This window comes from Chenopodium album, chromosome 1 (genome assembly GCF_948465745.1).
Source record: "Chenopodium album chromosome 1, dcCheAlbu1.1, whole genome shotgun sequence".
NCBI classification, from domain to species: Eukaryota; Viridiplantae; Streptophyta; class Magnoliopsida; order Caryophyllales; family Amaranthaceae; genus Chenopodium; species Chenopodium album.
The window spans coordinates 17,090,419-17,107,367 of NC_137834.1; positions in this window are offsets into that span (position 1 = coordinate 17,090,419).

The following is a 16,949-nucleotide window of genomic DNA, read 5'->3' on the forward strand; positions in this document are numbered from 1 at the left end:
TTTTTATGAAATTTTTTTAAAAAAAAAAGTCTAAAATCCGGCCACCGGCCCAAACCACCTTCCTGCCGGCTAACTCCCATGCCTTGTGAATTCGGCCACCCAGACCCACTCTCCTGCGCCGGCGTGGTCGCCGTGACCAAGACCACCCCCCTCCCCCGAACCATCAACCCCCTCCTCCCCCTATGAAAAACCACTAAAAACATCCTCCACCCTCGAAAACCCCTTCTCCGTCCCGATTCCGACCCCTCTCCCCTTTCCCCATCTCGATCCCGAGCTCCCTCCCCTTCCCCTGCCTCGAATTCCCCCTTCCTCACCTTCCCGTGCTCCGATTTCGGTCACCCTTTTCAAAGCAACCACCCTCATCAATAGCGACGACATTTGCGGTGGCTGGGGCATCAATTCATCGGTGGTGGCTGGGGCTTCAGCAGTGTATGGGGATTGAAATAGGCGGTGGTCGGGGCTGCAATTCAGCGGCGGTGGCTGGGCCTTCAAATCGACAGGGTTAGGGGAGGGGGTGGCTGGGGGCTGCCGTTTTTTTTTTTGTTTTTTAAAAATAAATTTTTTTAATTAAAAAATTTAGACAAATCATGTGGTGACACGTATGCTTTAAACAAAAAATAAATAAAATTTACCTATTTAACAAGTTACCGGTCACTTGGGATCGTTTTTAGCAGATAGACATGAAAGGTCGGATTATTAAAAAATAATCGAAAGGTGGGATTATTTTGGGCGGATGAGGCAAAGGTGGGATTATTCTGGGCAATTTTTCCTATAAACAATCATTTTCCTAACATGAAAACTCACAAAAGTTCAAATCATAGGAATGATTTGTGTTCCGAACATCTTTAGCAATGTCACATTAACAAGGACGTACTCAAGGATATATAGGCTCTTGAAAGTTGATCGATTCGGAATCGTTCTACGACAAGAAAGTCTTACTTGTTAAAAACCGACAAAGTAAAAAGCCGACAATTGACTCCGAAAGCTAAAGAGGATTCAATTACTTCAATGTTTCACAAGGATTTTGAAAGAATATGGCTATATTCATCAAATGTGAACAAACTTGATCTTGAATAGTTCAAGAGTTCAATGAAGTATAATATTGACTTGGAAATATATCAAAACATCTAGATTAGATCAAGAGATGTTTACTTGAGCCAAGCGTGACCATCACAAAGTTGTGAAATTGAAATTTTCATAAATAACTCCATAAAAAACATAGTTTGTCTTCACAAAGACCTCAATGCCATTTGAAAATGACTCGAAAATTGATGGATCACATCCCTTCCTATAAAGTTATTAAAGATTTTCACAAAGGACTAATGTTACAATAAAAAAAAATGTCGGAGCTAAGAAAGGACACCATATTCAGTTATGGATAGAATTAAATTCTAAACGTCTTTTCTAGTATATGTCTAAAACTCTTAGCCATAGCGGGAGTTCACTAGTTCAGTGGGAGCTAAGTGACTCAGTTAGATCTCACCGGCTTTGCAAGTGCTAGGTGGTTCAGTGGGAGCTTAATGGCTCCTTAAAGGCTAAGATAGCTCAAGTGGGAGCTAACTGTTTGTTTCACAACGAACCTTTACCTAAAGATAATATACGTGTCTCTTTGTAAGCTTTCAAATGAGACTATGGGCACTACCTCCACAACCTAAATGAGAACATAACGTTTTTTGCTCTAAGTGGTGTCTTTTTTTGGAAAGTAACACATTTCCAAAACGACAAGTGGGAGGAAAATGAACTCGATGACCATTGAAATTAGCAACAAACTAGAACTGAGAATCTCGAAAGACCTTAAAAGGGCTTCTTAAGAATACTTGATCAAGAATACTCAAAAGGACTTTACAAGTGCCTTAAAAGAGAATTCATTACTCACAAAACTTTTGAAAAGTTGTAGTAAGATCAAGATAATCAAAGGGCTTTGGAAGCCCCTTCAAACTCAATGTTTTATGCAATAACCCCGTATAGGTATAGAATTCACCAACGTTTTGGATTAAATCTTATAAAATTTCTATTAAGTTTGATTTAAACCAAAGACTTACAAGCATACTATTTACTATTAAATAGTGAGGGAATAATGCCTTGTAAGATAGCTACGACAAATCCAAATTCCAAATAATGGTTAGAAGTCATAAGATAAAAAACAGACTCCATGTTTGAAAATCAGGTTTAAAACATAATTAATATAAATGAGGGGTGAAAGACCCATCGATTGAAAATAAGTTTTCAAGGAGAAAACTAACAAATTTGGAAATGTATATGCATATATAACTAGATTGGTTGAAAAGGATATAATTAAATTCACGGAGTTGATTTTAATAAAAATCTATTCACCAATTGTAATGCTCAAGTCTTTTCGTGGTTATTCTATCAAAATTGCACATATGAAATATGGCAAAATAGATACCAAAACCGCCTTCCTAAAATTGGATTTTGGAAGTGACTATGAAATAGTCTAAGGGCTTTGAAAATATAAATAATGCTAGATTTGAAAACAAGCTCAAGAAATCCATTATGGAATTGAAGGAAGCATTGCATAAAGGAATTGGAACGTGTTTTCTCATAAAGTTAATAAAAGGATTGACTTATGGAGAAACATAGAAATTCTTGTGGATAAGAAATTTAGTGGGAGCAAGAGTCAATCTTGTAAGGTCCAACAATAAGTTTACAAACTCTGTTGTAAATTTACTATCAAATGCTAAATGATTTGAAAGTATTTTCGACAATGGACCAAGAAAAAGACGATACTCAGTACATATTGGGTATAAAGATATATTGTATAGACTTAACAAAATGTTTGAACATGTAAAGGAATTTATCGTGTTAAACATAAATTAAACGACTTTGAAAGACTTTTGACCGTATGTATAAAACTAAGTAAATGTTTGAACTAAGTGTGAGCTAGGCTAAATACTAAGTCAAACAAGAAATACTCCAGTAGAGACTTTCAATCATATTACATAGAAAACAATTTAGTAAGACTCAGTGAAATTGGATGAGCTAAATGTAACGTGGGTGAAAAAAGATTGAGAATCATTCTACAATTAATCTATCATGTACGCTACGATATGGAATCGTCACCCGACTTACTTGCTTAGAGCATGTGTAGTATGTATATAGTACCAATTAACCTAAATCTATGTAATAGATCATTATATTATGGCCAAGAACATCCACAATACTTGGATAAGTAATAAGATGAGTTCTTGACTTGTAGAAACAAATACAATTTGAGAATTGATGTTGCAAGCACAAGCCTTAACAAGAAAGTTGTTTATAAGCACGAGCTAACAATGAGTTGTTGCTTGTGAATGGTAACATGGACGTGCATCCATGTGTAATGTGCGGGAATTTAAGGTAAATTTCCATGATCACGAGTGATCAGGGTATCCCAAATCATTGTGAGACGTTTAGTGTGAAACCCAAACAAAGTATCATCAGTAAGTCTACTATAATATATGTGGAGAACATTGTTGCCTTTAAGGCGATAATACAGAAGATGTTCTATGGAAAGTTCGTTGTTGAACGTTAATGATTGTAGGTTGTCAAGTTGGAGATCTCAATCATGAAAATGAGTGAGAGCCATCACTTCGACAAAAAATCCTAAATCACATATAATCCATGGAACTCTCAAATTTTATCATCTTATTGTGAAGTGATCAGTAATGAAGATGCTAAGATTAGCAAAGTAATTATAACTAAACCTATGCAATAAGTGAACGACAACATTCATAGGTGCATGAAAGAAATCAAGCATATTAGATATGGGTGTAATTGCTATAAATGTTTTATAAAGAGTGTTACTCTTAAAACATTCGTAAAAATCATTTATCATAAGATGAACCATACAGGTTTTGGAGTACTTTAAAATTTAATGCAATACTATCACCTCGTTTTCTATTTAATTATGGTTTAGGATTAAATAATAAGTCCATTCGATTATGATAATATTCAGAATAGGGTATAAAGACTAGTCTGGATATGGAAACACCTATTAAGTGAACGTGGAATATTATAATAAAAAATTATCCCTAATCGAGGTCATTTAAACGATGGACGAGTAATGAACACTTGAGATTAGTGTGTAGTTTGATTTATAGCACCGTTTCTTGTGCTACAAGGACATGATTGTCATAAATCATTTGCACAGGAATTGGTTTAGAACCATACTGAATCGACCTATGAGAATACTGTAAGAGATAAATAATTGTAATAAGTATTCTTCTGATTATGGCTAGCGGAACCTATTTCTTTGACCATAAGTATTGTGAGTTCTCTTGTTTGAGTACTAGACCACTTTGATGTTGTCAAAAGTCTGTCGTAAAAGGGGATTATAACGGCAACACTCGAGCGGCTAGGTTCTCTAAGTAAGAGGATCTACATTACAAGATTGGGAATGTTCCCCTACTAAAAATAGTGAAGATGTCTTTGTTGTTTACAAGGCCTCTCGAAGAACGAGACTGTAAAATGCATGGCCGTGCTCGGATGGATTTTAGAAATCATCTATTTATTGACAGTCGGACTTGGGATGGAGAAACACATCTAGACATAATAAGGATGACAAATAAATCATACCTTATAGTTCATGAAGAGACATTAAGTGACATAGGAAAAAGGCTATATACTAAAAGCGCACTTGTCCAAAAGAACAAGTGGGAGATTGAAAGGAATGATGTCCTTCTAATAAGTGTATTTTTCCGCTAGAGGGTTCGGAATTATTAGAAAGCTAATTATTCAGTGAGGTCAAGTGATCGAAATGCTAGGGTGGAGTCCGCTTCTGATTAGTAATATTAATGAGTACTTAATATTACAGCTTAATCTTGACTGAACCCTTCGGATCACACCCAAGCAACTAACTATAGGAGTTTATAGGTACTACGCAGAGGAAAAACATGAATCACATTCAATCAAGTACCAATCCCAAGATCGCATGCATAACACACAAGACACATAATCATACCTTTGATGCGTGAATTCCACGAAGCTATTCGATAGGAAAATCAGGGGGAGAATAGAGCCCCAAGCATTGCTCCTCTACTTAGTCCACGAGATTTGAACGAGCCGTCCACCAATACTAGATTGGTCGAGTGATTGAGGAAAACCGCGATCACCACCTTTACGGACAACCGACCACCGCATGAACCACCACCACCGACGTGAGGAGGAGGAGAGAGCCGTGAGAGAGAGGGGAATATGAGAGGGGTTGGGTTTCGTGTTTGCTATTTCGGGTTTGATCAAATGATCAGCTAATTACTTACTTGCAAACCTAGGCACCTAGTCTATTTATAATCCTATTATAATTAGACTAGGGCACGAAGCCCAAAACCACTTCTAATCCTCCATATGGCTGGACACCTAGAGTGATGAGGCCCATGATGGGCCTCGTCCCCTAATGCTCAATCTAGCCCCTTTGTGTGACCTTATAGGATCCGTCTAATTGGGCTTTGACCTATTTTACTAGTCCAAAGATCGTTAGTACCTCTAGCTATGGAAAAACGACGACCCAAATGTACGAACTTAATTATCTCCATAATTTGATCCATTTATATATCTAGTAATTGCACATGACGTAGACATAACTCCTTCAATCTCCCACTTATCTAAGATAAGGGTGCAATATTTAAATTCCTTAAGTCAATGTATGAGTCGATTTGATAATATGATTGCATCACATATTAAGATCATATTAATCTACAAATCGTTTCTTGAAATCTGAGTCAGATTTACAAAACTAAATGATTATTGTGTAATGCATTTGAACACGACCACGTATTTTCTGAATTCTCCCTCTTCAAGCGGCCGTGACACATTTCCTAATTTAATAAGTAGACTCTATACATTCTTGTGGCAACAAGCTTCCCACTCAACTTTTGAAATAACCAGGAAACACTCTTTATAATCTCTATTACGGCCAGACGTTTGAGTGTACCACAGTCATAACATCCATTGAATGAAATCAATGTTCCACTCATGTCAAAGGAATCCACTAATATATACGGAAGCTGTATACTTGAACTACAATAAGGTCAATAGTTTGATCATGCATCATTCATGCATATCCAAGTGATTGACCGAGCATCACCATGCCCCTATAGCCCATGAAACTGCGCTATCCAATCAATCTTACATGCTAGTTCATTTATTGAAATAATTTATGTCCACTTTAATGATCTCGAACTAGGAACTTAAATAATATATGAATTTTGTTCACTAGTGGGGTTTTAATTCACCAGGTCATCAACCTGATGAGCCCATCAATTCATAATTATTTTGGACATTTTATTTAATTTCCAAAACCATAATTAAATAAAAGAAATAATAATTTCTATTTTAAACATAATTCTGCAAATTGATGCATTTCTCATGTAATATGTTTTCTCAAAACATATACAACTTAAATTACATAACTTGCTTCAATCCTAAGACTTTAATATGACTCTCATACCTTAGTCCATGGAAGGGGTTTAGTGATTTCTCACTCATAATAAAACTTTGCTGAACATGACCTTCTGCTGGTCAATGATCTCATAATTGAGGTGATATCTCATATCTATAAGTTTGGACTTGTGATGTGACCCTGGCTCCTTTGTTCTTGGGCAAAGGTGACCTGTTAGTCACATGACATTTTAATTTGAAATTCCTCTCTAACTATCTTACTATAGTTTAATACACATATTCTAACATTGAGTATGCAACAATGCTCTACTTTAAACTCTTCAAGCTCATTGTCCTTCTCCATCCATACACAAATATGCATTTAGATCATCATCTAGAATCATCTTTCCTGTTTGGAAAACTTGCATTCGTGTAACCTTTTGATAACTTGCTTAAATTACCATTAAACACAATAGCTAGAAGAATTCCTCTTAGTGCTTCTCAAGTACTCAAGGATCTGTTCTTGGTAATTCTCCGTATGCTTATTCTAAGTTTGCTTGAAACTTGCTACACATGCATAAGTCATATGCAACATCTTGCTTTGTACATTTCATGGCACATGTAATGGATCCTTTTGTAGAATCATGAGGTATATTATCATACAACTCAACTCTATTAGCTTTTTGAAGGCACTGAGTCTTACTGAGTATAATACCATGAAACATGAGAAGACATCCTCTCTTAGAGTCTTGCTTCATGAGCTTGTCAAGAACCTTATCAACATAAGTCTTTTGATTCATTCCAATGATTCTTCAAGATTCACTTCATGGATCTTAATTCCCAATATGTACTCAATATCTCCTAAGTCTCTCATATAGAAACAATCTTTCTAACCACTGCTTGACTTATTCAACCATTGATATATCATTTCATATGAACTGTATGTCAACTACATACTAGACTGAGAAGACAGTTTACTCCCATTAAACTTCTTGTCTCTACAAGACTCCCTTTTCGTTCTACTAAGGAAATCAAATGTTTGATTGCCTAAACAAAACGAATGTCCCAACTCCTTAATGCTTACTTCAATCCATAAATGAATTTCTGAAGTTTGCAAAACTTTCTAGGAATTTCTTGATTTCAAAACTCTTAGGTTGTATCTTATACATGTTCACCATCAAGAACATTTCATGAAGGTGATTTTGATATCCATAACTAGAATAATCCAAATAGGCTTACCCAATTGATAGACTAACACATCTTTACAAACATGGAGTCTATACTGGATTTCATGGCTTTATGCCATTTCCTGAGTTGGCACTTATCCAAAGCTTGCTTGTAGGGCATGGATTCTAACTGTTCTAATAAGAAAATTTTAGAATCCACCTTTCCTCAAAGTTTCAACAAACTTTTTGTTTTGATCCCAAATAACCTACGATAGGTATGAGCGACAATAGAATTATTCTCTTCAACTCTTTGAAACCTTTCATTCTAGTGGGACGATAGAAGTCTCGCTAGTTGAATTAGCTTGCTTCGACACATGGTTTATCAAATTAACTGATTTCATGCGCATTCGTCTCTCATGTAATGTTTATCCACATCCATTTGTTGCTCGGCTCCAATCTCATCGAGATATAACTTTAATCCCACTTGGGTTTGTAGGAATACATTCTTTCTATAAAGACACTATCGTGAGCAACAAGCAATTTGTTTCTACGCGATTGTAGGAATAATACCTCTTAGTTTCCATGAGAAAACCCATGAAGAACTATTTTTCTGATTGAGGGTACATTATGTCATCTTTGTAAACATTTTACATTGATTTTATAACCCTTAATCCTGTTTAGAAAAGATAACTTTTGGAACATTTCCAAATCATAACTCTTATGACATTTTTTCTAGTGCTTTGGTTAAGTTTCCTGTTTAGTATATTCGCAATTGTTGTTGTAATGTATATCTTCAAAACGTTATTTGTAAATGATAAATCTTGGATCGAACAATGGCAAGCAAAGTTTGATTCCTTCTTCATAAACATATACTTTAATTGTAATGTTTATGGATTGTGAATTAATTCAACAAATCCATTAGATGATCATTGGTTTTGAGTTAAATATTTATCACTACAATCATATTGTGGTGTTAAATTGTTTATCTCAAACTAATTTTACATTTCATTTTTGGAATTTTGAACATTTCAATGTTTCCAAGCTTTAGTTCATTAAGTAATTATTGATATATTTACTTAAATCGTTTGTAAAAGCAATGAAGTAGTTAAATCTCTTTGCTAATTTTGAACTTATTAGTTCACATACATCATATGTATAAATTCCATAAGGTCATATTAGCTTCTTCTACCCTTTCTACTAAAAGGCAACTTGGTCATCCTAATTTATCAAGCATGACTTCTAATTCTCAAGTGATTCATAATCATATAAGAATAAGAGTCCATCCATAACTTTGGATGTGCAAATGGTTAATGTGACCTAACCTTACTTGTTTTAAGTAAGTTTATTTTGAATTATCTAAATTTTACTTTTGTGATCTACTTATATCAATGTTATAAAACAAAATTAACTCATATCTAGCAAAATGAAAGCAATTTATTACCTTGGTCATGGATCAACACTTGTCCAAGACAAGTAAACCAAATCAGTATTATAACAATAACTAAAATATTGTCTCATCAAAATTGGAAATTGTCCTAAAATCATGATAAAAATTCTGAAATTAAAACTATGAAGCTATCTCTGGTCACTCAAACACTTCTAGTGCACCTTCAAGCTCCATTTTCTTGCTAGCTTCACTTGTTTGCAGTTCCTGCGCAACATCACTATGTTAAGCACTGCAACTTGGTATCACATACCTAAGTGAAATTTAAAATGTTTATGATAGAATACCTGAGGTTGATGCTCCATTCTTCTTAAGGAAGTCGAGGTATTTCTGGCAATTTCGCTTCCAATGCCCCTTCTTCTTGCAGTAAAAGCATTCACTTTCACTTGTAGCCTTGAGCTTTGAGTCGTCTTAGCCTTTTCAGGAGCCTTGGCAACTTGCTTGCCCTTTCTCTTGACATTAGCCTTTTGCCCCTTCTTCTTGAACCCCTTTCCCTTTTGAATCATAAGAACTTCCTTCTTAGGTTCCTTAGGGATTTGTTTCTCAGCACTAACCAACATTGCATGCAATTGATTCATAGTCTTTGTAGTGGCATTCATGTTAAAATTCATGATAAACTGGTTGAAACTTTCTGGTAGTGAATGGAGAATGATGTATGTTGCCAAATCATCACTATATGGGTGCCCCAGTTTCTCCATACTTTGAATTTGGATGATCATTTTAAAAACATGATCATGAACTGTGGTGCCCTTCTCCATCCTACAATCTAGAATTTCACGATGGAGCTCATACCTTTCAACTCTATCTTATTTCTTTAACAAAGCTTTGAGTTCTTGCATGATTGAGTAGGCATCCTGGTCCACAAAACGCTTTTGAAGACTAGGCTCCATGGTAGCTATCATTAAGCAAGTGATAGGTATAGCTCTATCATGAGCTTCCTTGTACTTCTTGATCTCTGCCGCAGTTGGATTTTCTAGCAGAGGTCCTGGCAATGGGGTGTCAATGATATCCTCTCTACCTTCATATTTTAGAACAAGTCTTAGCATTCTTTCCCAGTTGGAAAAGTTATCCCCTGTCAACCTATCCTTCTCAAGGAATGGTCGAATATTGTAAACGTTGTTGTCATTATGATTACGACTACCCATCTATGTCAAAATAAGGCAAAGTTAAATAATTAAAGTACCATAAACGCATTCATTAGGTAACTTTAAAACAATTTATTCAATAATTAATTGATCCTAATTGAATTTTAAGTGATTCCAAGATCCTTTATTTGTACAATAATTGACCGGGCTGAGGCCCTACCATCAACCATTACATTTTCAAGGTGTGTAAACTCTTTACTGATTACAACTCTTGTAACTCTTGGTTGAATAATTAATCATCACATGTTTAATTATTACTCTTAGGTTCAAGGTTCTAAACCCTTTAGGTAACCTTGTTGAGTGTAACCAATTAAAAAAGTAAAATGTGATTTACCCCAACTCCCCAAAGATATAATATGACACCCAGCTGAGGCATGACCTATCATAAATATCGAAGGTTTCATCGGGTTTTTAATTGGAAAAGCTACCTCAATATTATTGGGACCTAGATTTATTATGTTGTGATTATGTAGTGAACTCTAGCTCATCATCATCAACATAAATAAATCTAAAATGCATAATCTACTAATGCAATAAAGCATGACATAGTATGGCCCCTTAGTCCTAAGAAAACTAGAAATGAAAAAGCTCCCACTTGAATCATCATGGATCTCCATCCACCTTGCTCCTTTGGGCCTTCACTTCATGGGCATCTTTGAACTAACACTATTTAAATAACTATTCTATTTACTTTAAATAAAAGTTAAAAAAATACTTAACGATACGCAGACCGTATTTAGATTACAAAAATACTTCATGATGCGCAGATCGTATTTAAGAATCAATGAGCCAAACTAGTCTATATATAGAAACATAATATCATATATTATAAAAGTGCCATATAATAAATCACTCAACATGCTTGTCTAAACTACAACATCAAATGTTCATAATAAAGTCAACGCATTTCCTAAAATATCTCATATTTTAAATAATAATTAGATAATATCATAAATTATTCATGACCGTTTATAAAATATCATATATTTAATTTAGTCATGAGATAGAATCAAATCATATTTTAATCTAGAAAGATAAATCATATTTAATCTTCCATGATTATCCTAACAAATTTAGGAGATTCTATCCTAATTACTAGCCAATCAAATAATTTTAAAATCAATTATATCCTAATCTAATCATGGGATAATCACATTATTTAAATCAATTATTATCCTTTTGGAATATGCTTAGAATATCCTAATCAATCTTATAAAAAATTAACCACTTTAATTAGGATGATTACTAATTTAATAACTTTAAATATGACAACTTTTGAATATTTGATTTTATCCAAAAATAAAATATTTTAACCAAATAAAACAAATTTTATCTTTTAAAATAAAAGATTATATTTTCAAAATATTTTATCTTATCCAAAATAAATCATATTTATCTTGAAATAATTTTTAAAATAAGATAATTAAATTTTTTTTTTTTGAAAAATCGTGAGTGTAATCGTGAGTGCACGGTTGCTGGCCCCCGTGGTTGGCTAGCCGGAACTAGCTACGGGTGCTGGCTGCTTTGCAGCAGCCACTACCGTAAGGCAGCAGCACTCGAAGTAGTTGCAGCCACGACAGCAGCGTGCAACGCTTGCACAGCTGTTGCCTCAGCCACCAGGACCACCGCCCTCCCCTTTCCCCTCCCTCTTGGACCACCATCTAGTCGGCAGCCGCCGTGGCTTCGCCACCCACCTAAAATAATTTTTTTTTTTGTGTTTTAATTTAATTAAAATAAATTCTATTAAAATTAAATTAAATCGATCCAAAAATTAAAATTAAATCAACATTCAATCTTAAAATTAGGGTTCATCAAAAAATCAATCCCAATTTAATTCTAACTTTTAAAATTAAATTCATGATCATACATAAAACATTTTTATGCATAAATCAATCTGATTAAAATTATGAAACAAAAAATAAATCGAATTGTAGACACCCATTTGTGTCTCCCCAAAACCAAACCCGGTGATGAGTACCTTTCGCGTCGAATCATAATCGAATGAAGTGAAAGTGTGGAAAGTTTAGTGTTGCGGATAGTTTTAATTTCTTTTCTCTTCTCTCTGTTTTTGAAAACTTATTTTAAGAAAACAGCCAATCCAGTTGGTTGGTCCATGATATGGGTCCAATAGTAGTGTAGTTGGATGGGGCTTGCAAAGACCTTTCCAACGATATATTATAAGCCCAATTCCGATGAATATTGAGGAAATTATGGCTAATTTACCAAACTGGTCCCGGTTTGAGCTTTATGTACGGCCCAATGATCTAGGGGAGGGCCTAATATGCTTTATTATTCCTAATGCAATTAGGAATGGTTTTAGTCTTCTAGATTCTTCTAGAAGGTTCTTTTCATTCCTAATTCAATTAGCATTGATAAATTGACTTTTGTTGACTTTTCAGAGTTTTAATCAAAATCAAATAGCATTTTCGAGGAAATTATATGACTTTATCCTCCAGTACGACAAACTTATCTGATTTTCGAAAACGCGTTAAAATCGGGCTTGGCGCCTGACCCCAGGCTTTGGCGCCTGGAACCAGGCCTGGTGCCTGGCGCTAGCCATTGGCGCCTGGCACTAGTGTTGGTGCCTGGCGCCAATTAGCCAGGGTTTGCGCCAGCTCTGTTTTTTATGCGCCAGACTCTGTTTTGTTTATTTTATCTTTTTGGGTGATTTTCTCTATAAATAACGTATTAAAAACTCTGTTTTGATTCACCAATTCTCATTATTCACGAGTTCTCACCTACAATCAGTTTTCATTCGCAATCATTAATTCTCTAATTCTCTCTTTAATCATTCTCCAATTCTCATCAAGTTTTCTTCTTTAATTCATTAATTCATCTTTCTCTTTTCTAAATTTTGTTTTCATATACAAAATTCCGCATTCGCAAGATCTAGAAACACCTAGCCATATTCGAAGTTGCCTTCGCCCTAGACGTGAAAGGTTTAATTTCTGAGGGTTTGGTCCCAAATCTCTCTTTCAATTATTTAATTTAATTGTTTGTTTATTATTTTCCTTGAAGTTACTAGCGTGTGTATTTTGTTATTAGAAAGAGGTACGAGGCATCAAAGTAAGTACTTTAATGATTTTTATTGATGTTATGATGTAGAATCATGTTTACATTGTTATTATGATATTCCTAGTATCATGTCGAGGGTAATTTTAATATTCAATATGATTGTTGTGATGCTTCCTATATTCTTCCTAATATTTATTCATGTTAGTATCATGTTAGGGTTAAAAATTTGATTTTTAATGCTTAGTGACATGCTAGGGTTTGTTATTAATCTTGTTAGTATCATGCCTAGGATCTTGCTATTTCTATTATGCTTTAACATGATTTATGATGATTTTTATAATTGTTTTGATTATGATTATAATTTTATAATTATTATTATTATGGTTAATATGATTGTTATTATGATGATTATTTCATTGTTATAATTTTATGATCATGATTATATTTATACTTTGATTATTATGTTGCTTGATTATATTTATTGTTATTGCTTGATCACGCCTTTTATTGCATGTTTACAAGGAATTGGTACTTGTAATCACGCTTAATAAGATATTAATAATCTTGTTTAGGATTAATATGATTATAATTCAAGTGATCGCCAATAATAGATTTATTTGTGCATTATATTCAACCAACATAGATAAACAGGTTTAGGGTTAATCCTATTGATTGCATGTTAATCAGAAAGCGCACATGAATACGATCAGAATAAAGTAGAGGCCTATTATTAGGGCAGGTTCAATCTCTTTTAGGTTGGATTTGTACCTTCATCCCCGAACCCTTATTTGGTTCTAGACCTTATGGAGTTGACGATCTCTTGGATCGTTAAGGGGTGTAACCTTCACCTCGTGAACGGTTTACAAGTTCCTAAAACTTGTTGGCGACTCTTTTGCTCTATCTTCTTCCCTTTTGGACGCCACCGTACTTTACTGTATGATCACAGTGGGGTTCAAGCTAGTGGGATTAAAGCTTGAAATTATTCCCTACACGAATTAATTCAAAATCAAGCACAAAAATCATATTTTAGGGCTAGGATAAATTTTCAAAAAATTCGAAATTTAGTGTTAAGGGGTTCGAAAATTTCGAACATAATAGGGCTAAAATTCGGTCCTCTTCATGGCTATATGAGCATAATTAAATCACATTTAATCGATTCCAAAAGTTTAATCACATTAAAATAATAATTAAACCGTAATTAAATTAATTTCTCCCTCTTAATTGATTATAAAATTAACGTGGACATCAAAAAATCGTATTATTGTAATCAAGCGTGTTCATGCAAGAGGCTAACTGATACCACTGTAGGAGTTTATAGGTACTACGCAGCGGAAAAACGTGAATCATATTCAATCAAGTACCAATCCCAAGATCGCATGCATAACACACAAGACATATAATCATACCTTTGACGCGTGAATTCTACGAAGCTATTCGATAGGCATATCAGGGAGAGAATAGATCCCCAAGCGTTGCTCCTCTACTTAGTCCACGAGATTCGAACGAGCCATCCACCAATACTAGATCGGTCGAGTGATTGAGGAAAACCGCGATCACCACCTTTACGGACAATCGACCACCACACGAACCACCACCGGCGTGAGGAGTAGGAGAGAGCCGTAAGAGAGAAAGGAATATGAGAGGGGTTGGGTTTCGTGTTTGCTAATTTGGGTTTGATCAAATGATCAGTTAATTAATTACTTGCAAACCTAGGCACCTAGTCTATTTATAATCCTATTATAATTAGACTAGGGCACGAAGCCCAAAACAACTTCTAATCCTCCATATGGCTGGCAACCTAGAATGATGAGGCCCATGACGGGCCTCGTCCTCTAATGCTCGATCTAGCCCCTTTGTGTGACCTTATAGGATCCGTCCAATTGGGCTTTGGCCTTTTTTACTAGTCCAAAGATCGTTAATACCACTAGCTATGGCAAAACGTCAACCTAAATGTACGAACTTAATTATCTCCATAATTTGATCCATTTATATATCTAGTAATTGCATATGACGAAGACGTAACTCCTTCACTAAAGAACCGACGCGACAAATTAATTCGAAAGGAATTAATGAGTCACACGAGTGATTAATATTTAGACGTCGGAAATTCGAGATTGGAATGTCGAATCTGAGCGTAAAAAGTCAAGCCAAAATGTAGGAATTGGCGAGACAGGAAAATGGTTCAAGTAACAATTAAAACCTTAGCCACGCGAAAGGCTAGGGAAGCGCGCCAAATATGAGCATGCCACGTGGCAGCGCAATTTGTCATCACGCCATGTGGAAGCACACGTGGCAGTGCTATGAGGCAGCCACATTGACAGTAGTCACATTGGTAGTCACCAAGTGGCAGCGTGCCACGTTGGCAGCATGCCACATTGGTAGCGTACCACGGTGGCAGTGCCATGTAACATGGGCCGTGGACCCGGGTGAAAGGTCATGAACATGGGCCAAAAAGTGAGTGGCCCGACCGAATCCAAGTTGGGGTTCAAGGTTGGGTGACACATGGTTAGCTCATATTGCATGTGAGTTGCCTTGGGGAGCAAGTGAGGAATTGGTCCTCACCTAACACTACAAAAAAATTGTCTTTCCGTAGCGATTATTTTGTAGTGATTGTACATTCGCTACAATATGCAAGTATGTTTGTTAAATAATTAAGAAAATCGTATCATTTTACAATCGCCATGGTTTTCCCATATAAAATCGATACGAAAAACATAATAATATATATCCACACTATTTTTGCACATTTATAAAATCGTGAGAAATCGTATAATTTACAATCGCCATTAAATCCCAAAAATCGATACAAAAAGCCTTTTCTACACTAGATATATAAATATTGTTTGAAAAAGAATACATAAAATATGTCATAGTTTATTGGTGAAACATTTAATATAAGAGTTTGAGTTTGCATGTTCGAATCTTGTACAGATCATATGTATGATTTTTTTTTTTGAAGAAAATGAGTTCAACATTTATAACGATTATAATCGCTACAATAATCACCACAATTGGATGTAGTTTTCGTATTGATTATTGAGGCCAACCCCAGCGATATTGAAAACCACTACTAAAGGCTAAGACAACAGGGGATATTGTCTCGAATGACCAATCGTTGGGAAAGCTTTTTGTTGCAATTACAATCGATACTAAAGATTAAAATAATCGTTACGAAAAGGTTATTTTCTTGTAGTGTAACCACGTGACACTTGTTACGTAGTTATTCCTTGATTTATCAAACTAAGGATTGAATTTCACTATCTTTCCATGTGGGATCTTTTTGTAAAAAAGTCCCACATTGAAAGATAAGTGGAATTCACAAGGAAGCTTTCCTTATAAATACCCAAGGCATGCTTTTGGATTGTTCACTTGAGTAAGTGTTGAAAAAGGCATCACAGTGTGAAAACCTTTGAACACAATTACTCGGGTTTAGGTCGGGACTTGCTAACTCCAAGGCAACGAGTTATGTTTTATGGTTATAATTATTATGAGTTTTTTTTTTGTCGGGTTTCTTTCTGCGGTTGGTCGGCTTCACCGAATCCTAACAAGATCCGCCGCCGAGACTACCTCCCTTACCCAGCCTACCAACCGAAACCACCTCCATTACCCAGCTTACCAACCGAAACCACCTCCTTTACCGAGCTCACCAATCAAAACCACTTCCTCTACCTAGCCGCAATCCGAAACCACATAAACCAACGATTGCTAGATGTTAAAAGTTTGCAATTTTGGGGCTGATTTGTGGGCATTCGAAGTGGCGTCTCTAGTTTATGGTGTTTGTCGGCTATTGTTGGTGCAGCTGTG